At 45.5% G+C, this 13,791-nt stretch overlaps 1 long non-coding RNA gene across 5 annotated transcripts in view; it reads right to left on the reverse strand.

The window, feature by feature from the left end:
* The window catches only part of LOC102550048 (uncharacterized), a 174,052-nt gene that overhangs the window by 152,919 nt on the left and 7,342 nt on the right, over positions 1 to 13,791 (reverse strand). For all 5 annotated transcript variants that reach the window (XR_010055546.1, XR_005490090.2, XR_010055548.1 and 2 more), the window contains exon 3: positions 4,757 to 13,421. This is a non-coding gene — a long non-coding RNA (uncharacterized LOC102550048). The remainder of the gene's footprint in view (positions 1 to 4,756; positions 13,422 to 13,791) is intronic.

The following is a 13,791-nucleotide window of genomic DNA, read 5'->3' on the forward strand; positions in this document are numbered from 1 at the left end:
ACAGCCTCAGGGGAGTTGTGGGAGTCTTGGGCACTCAACAGCCCCTGCTCTCTTGATACTGGTTTCTCAAATTCATAGCAGTGTCTTTAACTTTCTTTAAAAATTAAAATTTAGTATACGAAATGGTCGTTCCCTGTAACACTTTCAGGTAGATAACCTATTACGGAATACGGAGTACAGATACTAAACACAGAGCCATGTGCTAACATACTAGACACAGAGCCACATGCTAAAGTTCTGATCCCTTAGACATTGGTAACCAGAGGTGGAGCCATCAAGGGGCCCTCAAAACTAGGGTTTCTGTCCCTAGAAAGAGTCTTAGGGAGCTAGTTGATCCGTGTGTGTGTGTGTGTGTGTGTGTGTGTGTGTGTGTGTGTGTTCATTTCTTCTCTGTGACAATAACTAGTGAGAGCCATTTAAGAAAGGCAGGATTTGACACCCGCGGATCCCGGCCCGCAGCAGCTCTCTGCTCCCAAACCCCATGGGAGAGAGACCTCACCGCCTGATCAGGTGGGCACTCCTGAGGCTGCAGAGCAGAGGAGACCACCAACACTGCCCACCCCTGCCCACATCCCTGGCCCAAGAGGCAACTGTATAAGGCCTCTGGGTTCCCGTAGGGGAGGGCCCAGGAGTGGCAGGACCCCTGCACCTGAGACACCGCCGGAACCTGAAGGAAACAGACCGGATAAACAGTTCTCTGCACCCAAATCCCGTGGGAGGGAGAGCTAAACCTTCAGAGAGGCAGACACGCCTGGGAAACCAGAAGAGACTGCACTCTGTGCACATCCAGACGCCAGAGGAAAACACCAAACGTCATCTGGAACCCTGGTGCACGGAGGCTCCCGGAAAGAGCGGCGCAGATCTTCCCGGTTGCTGCCGCCGCGGAGAGGACTTGGGCAGTACCCCACGAGCAAACTTGAGCCTTGGAACCACAGGTAGGACCAACTTTTCCCCTGCAAGAAACCTGCCTGGTGAACTCAAGACACAGGCCCACAGGAACAGCTGAAGACCTGTAGAGAGGAAAAACTACAGGCCCGAAAGCAGAACACTCTGTCCCCATAACTGGCTGAAAGAAAACAGGAAAACAGGTCTACAGCACTCCTGACACACAGGCTTATAGGGCAGTCTAGCCACGGTCAGAAATAGCAGAACAAAGTAACACTAGAGATAATCTGATGGCGAGAGGCAAGCGCAGGAACCCAAGCAACAGAAACCAAGACTACGTGGCATCATCGGAGCCCAATTCTCCCACCAAAGCAAACACGGAATATCCAAACACACCAGAAAAGCAAGATCTAGTTTCAAAATCATATTTGATCATGATGCTGGAGGACTTCAAGAAAGACATAAAGAACTCCCTTAGAGAACAAGTAGAAGCCTACAGAGAGGAATCGCAAAAATCCCTGAAAGAATTCCAGGAAAACACAATCAAACAGTTGAAGGAATTAAAAATGGAAATAGAAGCAATCAAGAAAGAACACATGGAAACAACCCTGGACATAGAAAATCAAAAGAAAAGACAAGGAGCTGTAGATACAAGCTTCACCAACAGAATACAAGAGATGGAAGAGAGAATCTCGGGAGCAGAAGATTCCATAGAAATCATTGACTCAACTGTCAAAGATAATGTAAAGCAGAAAAAGCTACTGGTCCAAAACATACAGGAAATCCAGGACTCAATGAGAAGATCAAACCTAAGGATAATAGGTATAGAAGAGAGTGAAGACTCCCAGCTCAAAGGACCAGTAAATATCTTCAACAAAATCATAGAAGAAAACTTCCCTAACCTAAAAAAAGAGATACCCATAGGCATACAAGAAGCCTACAGAACTCCAAATAGATTGGACCAGAAAAGAAACACCTCCCGTCACATAATTGTCAAAACACCAAACGCACAAAATAAAGAAAGAATATTAAAAGCAGTAAGGGGAAAAGGTCAAGTAACATATAAAGGCAGACCTATCAGAATCACACCAGACTTTTCGCCAGAAACTATGAAGGCCAGAAGATCCTGGACAGATGTCATACAGACCCTAAGAGAACACAAATGCCAGCCCAGGTTACTGTATCCTGCAAAACTCTCAATTAACATAGATGGAGAAACCAAGATATTCCATGACAAAACCAAATTTACACAGTATCTTTCTACAAATCCAGCACTACAAAGGATAATAAAGGGTAAAGCCCAACATAAGGAGGCAAGCTATACCCTAGAAGAAGCAAGAAACTAATCATTTTGGCAACAAAACAAAGAGAAGAAAAGCATACAAACATAACCTCACATCCAAATATGAATATAACAGGAAGCAATAATCACTATTCCTTAATATCTCTCAACATCAATGGCCTCAACTCCCCAATAAAAAGACATAGATTAACAAACTGGATACGCAACGAGGACCCTGCATTCTGCTGCCTACAGGAAACACACCTCAGAGACAAAGACAGACACTACCTCAGAGTGAAAGGCTGGAAAACAACTTTCCAAGCAAATGGTCAGAAGAAGCAAGCTGGAGTAGCCATTCTAATATCAAATAAAATCAATTTTCAATTAAAAGTCATCAAAAAAGATAAGGACACTTCATATTCATCAAAGGAAAAATCCACCAAGATGAACTCTCAATCCTCATCTTCGGTTGGTTTATATACAAGTGTGCAATTTCTAGGCTTGAAAGTAAAATGATGCTATCTGGTGCTGGATAGAGGAGCCTTATTTTTTATTATGGCAGCTTGCTATTTTTGTAACATGGTGATTTGGTTGAACACAATAAAGTACAGTAGTAACTGATCTCCCCTTCTTCCTGGATGAGTGAGGAGATGATTAAATGTTGATGTCAGCATCCTTGAGCATATTCAGATGAGCTTCTGCTTCTGTTGAAAAGGATGCTGTGTTTGATTGTGGTCCGAAGCTTTGAAGCACTACTTGGCATCTCCTTCCTTGGAGGTCTCACTGTTTAAACATAACAGATTTGATAGCTTGTTGGTAAGGTGAGGTCCAGCTTGTCTCCACTAGGTCATCTTCATGTGAATCCGGTGGTTATACGGTTTTGTTCTAGGGATATTTCATTTTTTTTATAACGGTTTTAGCTGACATTCATGGAGAGAACTGTGCCACTAGTGAAAGGAAATCCTGTTTAGAGTATGTTTCTTTACAAAGCTGTGTCACACCATCCTTTGGGCCCTCTGCTGGAAAAGTAGAATCAAGTCTCAAATAATGCCTTTTAAATTGTATCCTCTAGTATTATAGATGTAGGACAGTACTGTATCATACCTCTGTGGATGTAAAATAGCTTGTACCTGCTTTATGATACGTAGTAGTGACCGTGCTTTATCAGAGCTGTTTTTTAATGATGTTGCTCAGAATGTTTTCTTTCCAGATGATGATTGAGAAGCTAATTTTAAAAAAAAATGGTGCCAGGTACCACAAGAGTAACAGAACTGTGCTGTTTTCTCGGGTTTTGTTTTTTTACTTTTTTTTTTTTTAATGGAGTGTGCTGGATGTCTCTACAGTTTTGTTCAGATGACTGCAGAACCTGGAAAAACTGTTGCTGCTGTTGATGCATAACACACTGCTATTATTGGTCTTTTTATATAAATATAAATATATATATACAGATATATAATTTGAATTTTTTGAAACTTTAGCTGTGCTGTCAACTTTGGAAAAAAGTATCCCCATTTACTGTGTTGAGTTGGCACTGTACAGAAATTAACAGCCATATTGGTCTAGAAATGTTGAACTTAAGTTTTTTCCATTTGTACAGGGGTAACACACTGTATTAAATATGTAAGGTCTTATCTATGTGGGTTTGATTACAAAAACTAATAAAGTATTCTCTAAATTTAAAAAAAAAAAAGAAAGGCAGGATTTGTTTTGGCTCAAAATTGAAAGCTGCAGTCCTTCATGGTAACAGGAGTTTGGGGCCGCTGGTCACATTTCATCCATAGTTGTTGGGGTGACCTCCCTCTAATTGTATACAGGATACCCTGTATTCTCAACTGTTAATTCTGTACTGGCAGAGAGCTAAGATCTGGCAGGATTTTGGTATTGTCATTTCTATGGTCCATCACTGGTATTCTATTTGTAAACGCTTGTCCTTCCTCACCTGCGGAAAAGATGGTCAGGCAGTCCTCAATGCCTAAAGGCAACACGAAGAGATGAATCGGGCACTGTCTTGCAGCTGATTGGCTCACACTGAAATGTGATTTCTATATAATAAAGAGCTGACTGCTACCTGGGGCAGTAAGTACGGGGGAGGAACTTCCGGGCAGAGAAAGAGGTAGGGGGAGGGGAAGGGAGGAGAGGGGTAAAAGGGAGGGCAAGGGACAAAGGGAGGGGAGACACGAGACTTGGGAGACAGGAAAGAAGGAGAAGGGATAGAAAGAAGCTATAAGCGGGTAGTGAGAACTATGTTGGGAGACGAGATGGCAGAAAAGTTAGGTTTAGACAAGCTGCTAAGAGTCTGCCCCAACTAAAGGCCAACAGCTTTAAACTATATAGAAGCTTCATTTCTTATTAAACGCAAACAGGTCCACAAAAGCACCACAACACAGTCTGGAAGCTATAGGTGCTTGTACCCTCTTTACTTTCTCCTTTTTATTCTGTTCAAGATCCTACCGTGGAAAGTACCACCTCCGTTATGGTAAGTCCTCTCACCTCTATTAACCCAAGCTCCAAACTCCATCACAGATATGCTTAGAGATTTGTCTCCAAGGTGACAACATGCATGGTAGCTGTCAGGTCTTCCTCACTTACCCCAAAACGTAATTCACGTGCTATGTGGAACCCACATCATAATTCTTCCAACCATCTTGAACAGCTGCTTGATCCCAGAGCCTGTCCTCTCTCAGCCCGGAAGTCCCGCCCCTATACTTCCTGCACGATGTCAACAGTGAGATCTTATTATACAAAACCCACATTCCAGTCTGAGCCAATCAGCAGCAAGACAACACCTGTTCCATCTCTTCGTGTTACCGTTAGGCAATGAAGGCCACCTGACCTTCACCCAATTAGCAATCATACAGACCACCTCACTATCTGGGGCAGAAGGTGGACGCCCTCACCATTCGCTGGGTTTGTCAGCTCCTTGCCCCCAATTGGTTCTGATTGGTAAATAAAGATGCCAACAGCCAATAGCTGAGGAGGTGGGATTTTGGGATTTCTTGGGACCAGGAGAGGGTGAAGAAAGAGATCCACCATGCCAGGGGAGTGTGGAGAAGAGGAGAGACACCATGCATGAGAAAAATGCAGGACAAAGAGGCATAGCCACCATGTGAAGAAGTGTGGCTCAGAGGGGTGCCCAACTTGATCCAGGGCAGCCAAGATAGAACATAGAATTATTAAGTAATAACTCGGGATTATCGGCAGGAAGTAAATGTTACCAGCATGGAGGTTAGGCAGTCGCTGGGCTATTGTGCTGTTTGAGGCATATTAAAAGAGGGAGGGAGAGGAGGAGGGGAAGAGGGGGAGAGGGGGAGGAAGAGAAGGGAAGAGGGGAAGAGGGGGAGGGACAGGGAGAGTCTTTCGGGGACTTAAACCATTGAGGCAGGTAGTGAATCACGCTGCCGGGCTTTATTAACAATTAGTTCAACTCCCAAGGGCTGAACCCAAGAGCTCCATGCAAACACAGGTGTGGTATCTCTCACACAGCACACCGAGTGCACACTCACAGAGCTCTGAAGCCTGTTCCTTCCACCTCCAGCATTTCCACACCTCCCTAAGATTGGTGTCCTTTTAATCTTTTATATCATTTTCCTGCCCTCCATCAAAGGCAATGAGAGCACAATTCACCTAATCATGAACCTGAGTTTCAACCATCATCTGCTCCTTCTAACACATACAACATCAGACTCCATTTCCCCCGGTGGGTGGGCGGGACCTAACTCTAGCCTAAAGTGGCACCTGCCGCTCAATTACTGTCCTCTACCTGGAATGCTGAGTATCGCTCTGGAAATGGTGGCTCACTCTATAAACTGGGTACCATTTACATTGCCCACCCAAGCTAGACACAGGGTGTAGGCGGAAAATGAAACTTTTGGTTAAAAGCTACTGGGAATTAGTGGCTGTCTTTGCAGCAAAACCTAGGCTAAGCTGACTGACACACACTCTCTAGTTTCGTCCATCTTTCTCTACAGCACTTTGTAGGTTGGAAGCCTGTGATCATGTGTTATTCCTCTCCAAACCTACAAGCACCTAGTAGCATCCTTGACCTACTGTGGTCCCCGTGCAGTAGCACAGAATGTAATAATAATAATTAATAATAATAATAATAATAATAATAATAGTAATAAACAGTGTGATGGTTTGTATATGCTTGGCCCAGGGAGTAGAACTATTAGGAGGTGTGGTCTTGTTGGGATAGGTGTGTCACAATGGACTTGGGCTTGAGACCCTCACTCTAATTGCCTGGAAGTCAGTCTTCCACTAACGGCCTTCAGATGAAGATGTAGAACTCTCAGCTCCTCCTGCACCATGCCTGCCTGGATGTTGCCATGCTCCTGCCTTGATGATAATGGACTGAACCTCTGAACCTGTAAGCCAGCCTCAGTTAATATTGTCTTTTGTAAGACTCGCCTTGGTCATGGTGTTTGTTCACAGCAGTAAAACCCTAACTAAGGCACAGAGAAAAGTAAGACTGCCTCCTCACGCCTTCACTTACCCAAAGAATGACTCACCTGTGGAGTGGTTCTTCCAACCCTTTTCAGCAGCCCATACTTTCCAGTCAGGTCTGGTTCCCAGGCACCTTCTCACAGGACATTTTATTTTCAAAGTCCTACACAAAATACTGATTGCCCCAGGGGTCAAATCCCTTCCCAGCTAATAAACTCTGCCGGTGTGAAAAGAGTTCCGTCAACATAGGTGGCGATTTCTAACAGATGATAACGTCGCCTGTCCCTAGACCATCAACCCCAGAGCAGCTAACAGTGAATACATGGTGGTTGACAGGCCCATGTGTGCTGAAGATTGTGGTACCTGGGGCTAAGAAACCTGGCTCTGATCACAAGTCTGCTGTCTGTCATGCTAGTTCATTGGCCTTCTCTGAAGAAAAAGGAAATAAATCCAACTCAAATAGAAAATTAAAAAAAAACCTTCAAAAATGTCTCAAAACAATTCTCAAAAAAAAAAAAAAAAAAAAAAAGGAGGGGCTGGACAGATGGCTCAGCAGCTAAGAGAACACACACTGCTCTTCCAGAGGACATGAGTTCAATTCCCAGCACCCACTTTAAGTGGATCAGAACCACCTGTAACCTCAGGGGGATCCAACGTTCCTTTTCTGGTCTCCCAATTCACTGCACAAATCTACACTCAGACCCACAGGCATAGACATATTTACAAATAAAATAAAAACTGCCCACAACAGTACACCACTACCTCTGTGTTGGCTGTGTTCTGAAGCCCAGCAGAGATAACCAGAAGTCTAGGTTTATACTCTGCTTGTAGCCCAGCAATAGCAGAAGGGAGGAGACTGGAGACATTCTCCCCACCTGGTACATTAAAGTCAGAATAGCCGAGTGCTGTGGTAAAACCTGTAATCCAAGCTGTCTGAGGCTGAGGCAGTAGGATCATGAGTTCAAGGCCAGTCTGGTCATAAAAGCAAAACCTTCCAAAAAAAAAAAAAAGAAAAAAAAAAGGAAGGAGAAGGGAAGGGAAGGGAAGGGAAGGGAAGGGAAGGGAAGGGAAGGGAAGGGAAGGGAAGGGAAAGGAAGGAAAAAAGTCAGAGAATGGAATTTTAGCCACGGAGCAAGAGGAGCACCATCAGGAGCAAACTCCTACATGTGCAGGGGGAATGTCGCTGAATTCTCTTTCAGAGACTGTTAACGGGCTTCAGAGTCATTCTTTCTGTTTCAGCTAACACTCTGTAGAGAAACCTAGAAGGAACCAGACAAGGCCACAGTCACTGTGACTCTTTCAGGAGACCTGGGCACTTACGGAAATTGTGCTCACGCTGATAGTATCTGATCTACACAGAAGTATCTGAGTCTTCCGTCTGTCCTTTTTGAACCTGTGCTTCATGACCTTGAGCTCTGAGGATGCTCAGAAATGTGGACTCAGAAATGTGTCTGTCCCAAGTGCATTCCTTCATGATAGGCTCCCTTTTCCGGGGCATCACTGCTGTGCAAGCACAGGGCTCTCCTTACTTGCTGCTGGTCAGCTGACATTACATTGCCCTGGGTGAGGAGACTGGGCTCCTGCAATCACAGAGTCCCAATGAGTGGAAGAGGCTGACAGTGAAGACCAGAGCAATACAGAGTTCGAGAGAACTGCCCACCCAATGCTGGCCTGGAAGATTCAGGAAAATGCCCAGAAGCCAATACCGGGCATCTATACCCTGAAAGACTCCAAGAAGCGGGCTGCCCCCTGGAGCCTTAGAGAGGTGCACAACACCTAGACTTTCAACCCCACTAGACTTGTAGAATTTCCATCCTACATAAACATAAACATAGTTGGCACTCTGTAAAGACACTGCTTAAGGTAATTTGAGATAGATGCCCGAGAGAGCTAATACAACTGCCTGGTCAGGGATACACCTGCATTAAAAATAAATCAATTCATAATTAGCAATAGGAAGGCCTTTGAAGACCAAGGGTTTACTCTGTCAATGTGGTGGAGATGTAAGTTCTAGGAGGTGAGCGTGGCCTCCATCAAGGCATTTCAACTGAGAACCACATTGCTTTGATCAAGAAAATGCAGTGTGTGGTGTGGTGTTTTTTTAACCAGAAAGGAAAGTAGACTTGTGTAGTGAGTTCTACCCAGAAACATAGCTAAACATGGTTGTGTCTTTCCACAGTGCCAGAACTTATTGAATAACTCTATTGAATAATTTATTGAATAAAAGTAAATAAGTTCACAGGGTTCAGAAGTTCCAATGACAGCAGTCTGTCATATGACCCTTGGTAACCTGATCTAGGCAAATGCAGTTTCTGTCATTCCTGTCTAATATTGACCGTAGTATCACAGTAAATATGCCTGTATATCTATATGCATGTTTGCGTATTAGAGGATGATTATGAATTAAGGAGGCTGTGGCAGAGGTCGAGAGAGGCCTGAGAAGGAGTCTGCGATGGTAAAATAATGGAGCCATTAGAGTCAGGCATGAGGGAGATGCCTACGGAGTTCAGCTGTGAGGTAAAAGTTTAACAGGTCAGAGGCAGGAAGCGAGGGGGAGACAGAACGTTCAGAGGCACAAACAGGTAAACAAGCAGGCAATCAAGAAGGATGCATCAGTGGGACATGGGGCTGCTGAGACATGTCAAAGCTCCAGACATAATGGAGGAGACCTTGGTCCTTAATGCACACACCGGTGTCAGTACCTACCACGGTAAGCTGGTGTAGGGCCATGAGATCACAGTGCTGAGTACCGTCACTCGATGGGGTCCAGGCATATCTGATTACCAGTCCTTGAGCCTGGCTTCCCAATACCATTTTAATATGCCCATGTGCCCCCACAGTTTCAATTCACTCTTCCCCCAAACTTATGAAGTGACTCCATTTCTAGGCCCAGGAATAAATCATTTATCAGCCCATGCTGGATTGTAGAGCCAGATACGAGGAGCCGCAGTCACCCTTTGTCCTCAAAGTGGAGTCAAAGACTGCTTGTAAAACTTAGGGGCCTGGGCAAAGCACCACCCAGAAAACCGCTGTTGTATACAATCTGAAGCAGGGCTTAGCCCGATCTCGACAACTCTGGGCCATCCCAGCTGCCAGAGTCCTCTGTCCCCAGTCTCAACAAGTCTCAGGCAAACTCTCAGGGAAGCTGCAAGTGCCCCACGATGGTTCATCATTCCAACGTGCAGGAACACGGACAATCATCCCACGGCCACTAGAAGTCATGAGTTCTGAGAGTGACTACGGAGAGCCTCTTAAATCGAATACACCGCCTTTGGCAGAGGAGAACCTGGAGGTCAGTCAGCTGACAGTTGAAAAGAAACTGCGTGAGGATTCCATCCACAGGAACTTCAAGAAAGATATTCCCGGGGCTGGAGAGACAGCTGAGCAGTTAAGAGCGCTCGCTTCTCTTGCAAACGATCTGGATTCGATTCCCAGCACCCACATGGTGGCTCGGAACCACCTGTAACTCCAGTTCCAGGGGATCTGACACTGTCTTCTCACCACCTCAGACAACAAGCAGGGACGTGATGAATGTCCCTGCACACAGGCATTGATACACTCACATATAAAATAAAAACGAATAAATGTAAGAGGAAGGAGAAGCAGAACTCCAGCATCAGAGTGTGGTGTCGTCAGATCTCTTCGACCCTGCTCCTTTTTATAATATGATTCTGGGGACAGACCACCATGTAAACTTTTGGGTTGGGTATTACAAAAACACAGTCAGCATTCAAGCATGCATTCGAGGCTTTCATTAGGATTAGAACCTAAACCTAGTCACATATGAGGAAGATTTGTTTTCCAGTTAGGGAACGTGAAGGCTTAGTTTTGACCCGAACTTTCCTGACCCACGTGACACCCAACAAGCAGGAATCCACAAACTGACTTCTCCTGCTTTCTCCTCTAAGAAAGAGTTGTGATTCTCGCCTGTTTCTTCCCTCCCATTCAGTGACACGTGTGTGTGTGTGTGTGTGTGTGTGTGTGTGTGTGTGTCTGTCTGTCTGTCTGTCTGTCTATGTTCTTAAATTTTTACTGCTCCATGTACTGTGTCTTCCCTGAGTATGCCAACCCATCTACTGAAGGTCCGTCGAACAGTTGGAGGGTTTTTGTGTCACTGTCTCTGATTGGCGTGTTTGCTTCTCATCAAATTTATTTGATGAGAAACTCCCATCTTAACTGGATTTACTTCAAGGGCCCGAAGTATCAACTACGTTCAGACAAAGCACTTTTACAGTTCAAAAGCCCCTGATAGGGGGTTGGGGATTTAGCTCAGTGGTAGAGCGCTTGCCTAGGAAGCGCAAGGCCCTGGGTTCGGTCCCCAGCTCTGAAAAAAAGAACCAAAAAAAAAAAAAGGGGCCCTGATAAATTTTTACTCTGAGGTTATTTTTCTTTCGCTATTCCTAGCCAGCATTGCTCCTTGAGCCAGGGCAGATGAGAGCATGCTCCACACTGTGCAACAGGGTTTTGCCTACCAAGGCTACGTCTGTGATGGTGGAGTGCTTGGGGGTAATGGGGCTGAAAATTTACTCTGACCTCATTGTGTACCTTTTCTGTGTTCAGGTTCCCAGGTAGCACAAGGGGACAACTGTATTCAGTCGAGGAGTGTGCTGCTCAAGTGAGTCAACTAGACGTAAGAGGCTTCGCCATCTAGGTTTGTATATGAACGTACTGCCGTGCACAAGTGACAGCGATTCCACCCAAGACCTCTAACGTCACCTTTTTCAGAACGTGCCCCACCATTACGTGACATGTGACTAGACCTCACGGGGCAGTGTTTCGGGCTGATTGCTTCTCATAGTGTTGGGAATCTCTGTTCAAGACTCTCAAGTTACTTTCAACTCCTCGTTGGGTACCAGAAAGCCCAGGATTGTGTAATCATGGCTCCTGAAATCACCACTTAGCTTCTTCTTCTCTTTCCTTTAGAGACCAAGTGTTCAAAGGGACGTGCTTTAGACATGCGCCCCTAAACCCAGCTTAGAGACTCGGCCACTTTCTGAGGAGATATTAATAAGCAATCACACCCTTAGTAGGACGTGCACAGAAGAGTGCACACACATGAAGAGTGCACACACATGAAGATTCTGAGAGCACAGTGCGGTCCACGCACTTGAAAAGCATTGTATGTGCATCCGGAAGAGCAACAGCAGCATATCCCTACCTCACGCACACCATATCAAAAGGAACCCCTAATAACAGGACAGAGCTCGGATAGCTAAGTCATCTCTCATTATGTTGTCTGGGACCCAGGCTCCGTCTCGTCACTGCCATCTTCAGCTTTTCGGCTGTTGGTCATGAGTTTGTCCCAAGATGTCACCACAGGCACAAGAAAGTTAGTGCTATGGGGTTGGGGATTTAGCTCAGTGGTAGAGCACTTGCCTAAGAAGCGCAAGGCCCTGGGTTCGGTCCCCAGCTCCAAAAAAAAAGAACAAAAAAAAAAAAAAAAAAGAAAGTTAGTGCTCCCTGAGCCACATTTCAGCATGTAAAACTGATCCCTGGGTTTCTTGGCTCAGGAACCTCAAGTTGATGTCTCTTTACCTCCTGCATGCCACTAATGACACTAATGTCACTAATCACGTGCCTGTGCCCTAACCATAGAACTCACAGAAGCAGCAGATCACCAGGACTGGCTAAGACTGACAGTGCATCCTCTGAGACCCCAAAAGCTCAAGGCTCATTCTGTCATCCGGGAAGAAGGAAATGCTCTCACAATGTACACAAACACCAGGTGAGCCTAGAGTAGTGTGTTGGTGTGTGTTGCCTTCGAGAAGACCAATTTTACCAGTTTTCAGGCAGATAATCAACATGTTCAGCTCTGATGGCAATTTGCTGTCTCCATGACTGCTCAATTGTGCTACTGACAACTGAATTAGAATAATCTCTCTCTCTCTCTCTCTCTCTCTCTCTCTCTCTCTCACTCACACACACACACACACACACACACACACACAGAGAGAGAGAGAGAGAGAGAGAGAGAGAGGACCACACCCTGAAGACTTGGTCCCAGCTTGACGCCAATGAGAAGTGGTAAAATCTTTAAGAGACGGGGCCTAGTGAGAGGTCTTTAGGTCATTGGGCAAGTGAAGATGATCACCAGCCCCTTCATCTTTTTCGCTTTTGTTCCTTGGCCACAACGTGTACAGCTTTACTCTACCACCTACTTCATCCATGATAGACTATCTCACCTACAGGCTCAAAAGGAGTAGACCCAGCTCACCAGGAAATGAGACCTCAAAAACAGTGAGCCGAAGTAACCCCTTTCTCTTTGTGAGTTGATCATCTCAAGCGTTTTGCTATAGTAGTGGAAATCTGACTAACACAGTTGCCATTGTGACTCAAAAGGAATCGCAAACGCTACTCCAGTAAATGAGTGTCAGCAGGTCCCAATAAAGATGCATGAAAAGAGGACCCGGCAAGATTGTACCCAAGGGCTTTGCTTGTGAGTCTTTAGCCTCATCAAATGATAGACAGGTGAGCCAAATCTGTACACTGCCTGCGGTGTGCTCTGACTCAGGGTCTGAGTGTGATGAACCCATTCGATTGGCCCCTGTTCCCTGTTATCTTACGCCACGCCACCTCTCATTCTTTTTTTTTTTTTTTTTTTTTGGTTCTTTTTTTCGGAGCTGGGGACCGAACCCAGGGCCTTGCGCTTCCTAGGCAAGCGCTCTACCACTGAGCTAAATCCCCAGCCCCGCCACCTCTCATTCTTACTGTGATGATTCCAGCGTAACAGCAAAGGCTGAGTCGTCCTGTATTCTGCGAAGCATGCGCCTGCTGCTTTATGGCAGCTCTGTGATCGTTCGTGCATAGATTTCTGTAACAGACACAGTATGATGAGACTGCCTCACTGTAGTGCTTGGTCTACTTCGGGACAACAGACATACACTCAGTCACCAGCTAAATTTAACACCATTCTTTGAGCACTCGTTCCCTGACACGCAGGCTCCAAGAAGCCCTGTGCAACTGCTTTCTCAGGAGTGATCAGCAGTGGTCCTCACTGACATGCTGTGTGGTAACCTAACCCCCGCATTCTGCTGACGAGCCACACTCCCGCGGTCTATGAGCTCAGTGGAATCCCTCAATAGAACCATACCCTGTTATTGAGTCCTGAACCATATATTATCGTGACTACTAAGCCAATTCAAATGGCCCATCCCCTCTGCCTTAACATCAGGCAAAGCCTT

The sequence above is a fragment of the Rattus norvegicus genome, chromosome 10, assembly GCF_036323735.1.
Source record: "Rattus norvegicus strain BN/NHsdMcwi chromosome 10, GRCr8, whole genome shotgun sequence".
Lineage (NCBI taxonomy): Eukaryota > Metazoa > Chordata > Mammalia > Rodentia > Muridae > Rattus > Rattus norvegicus.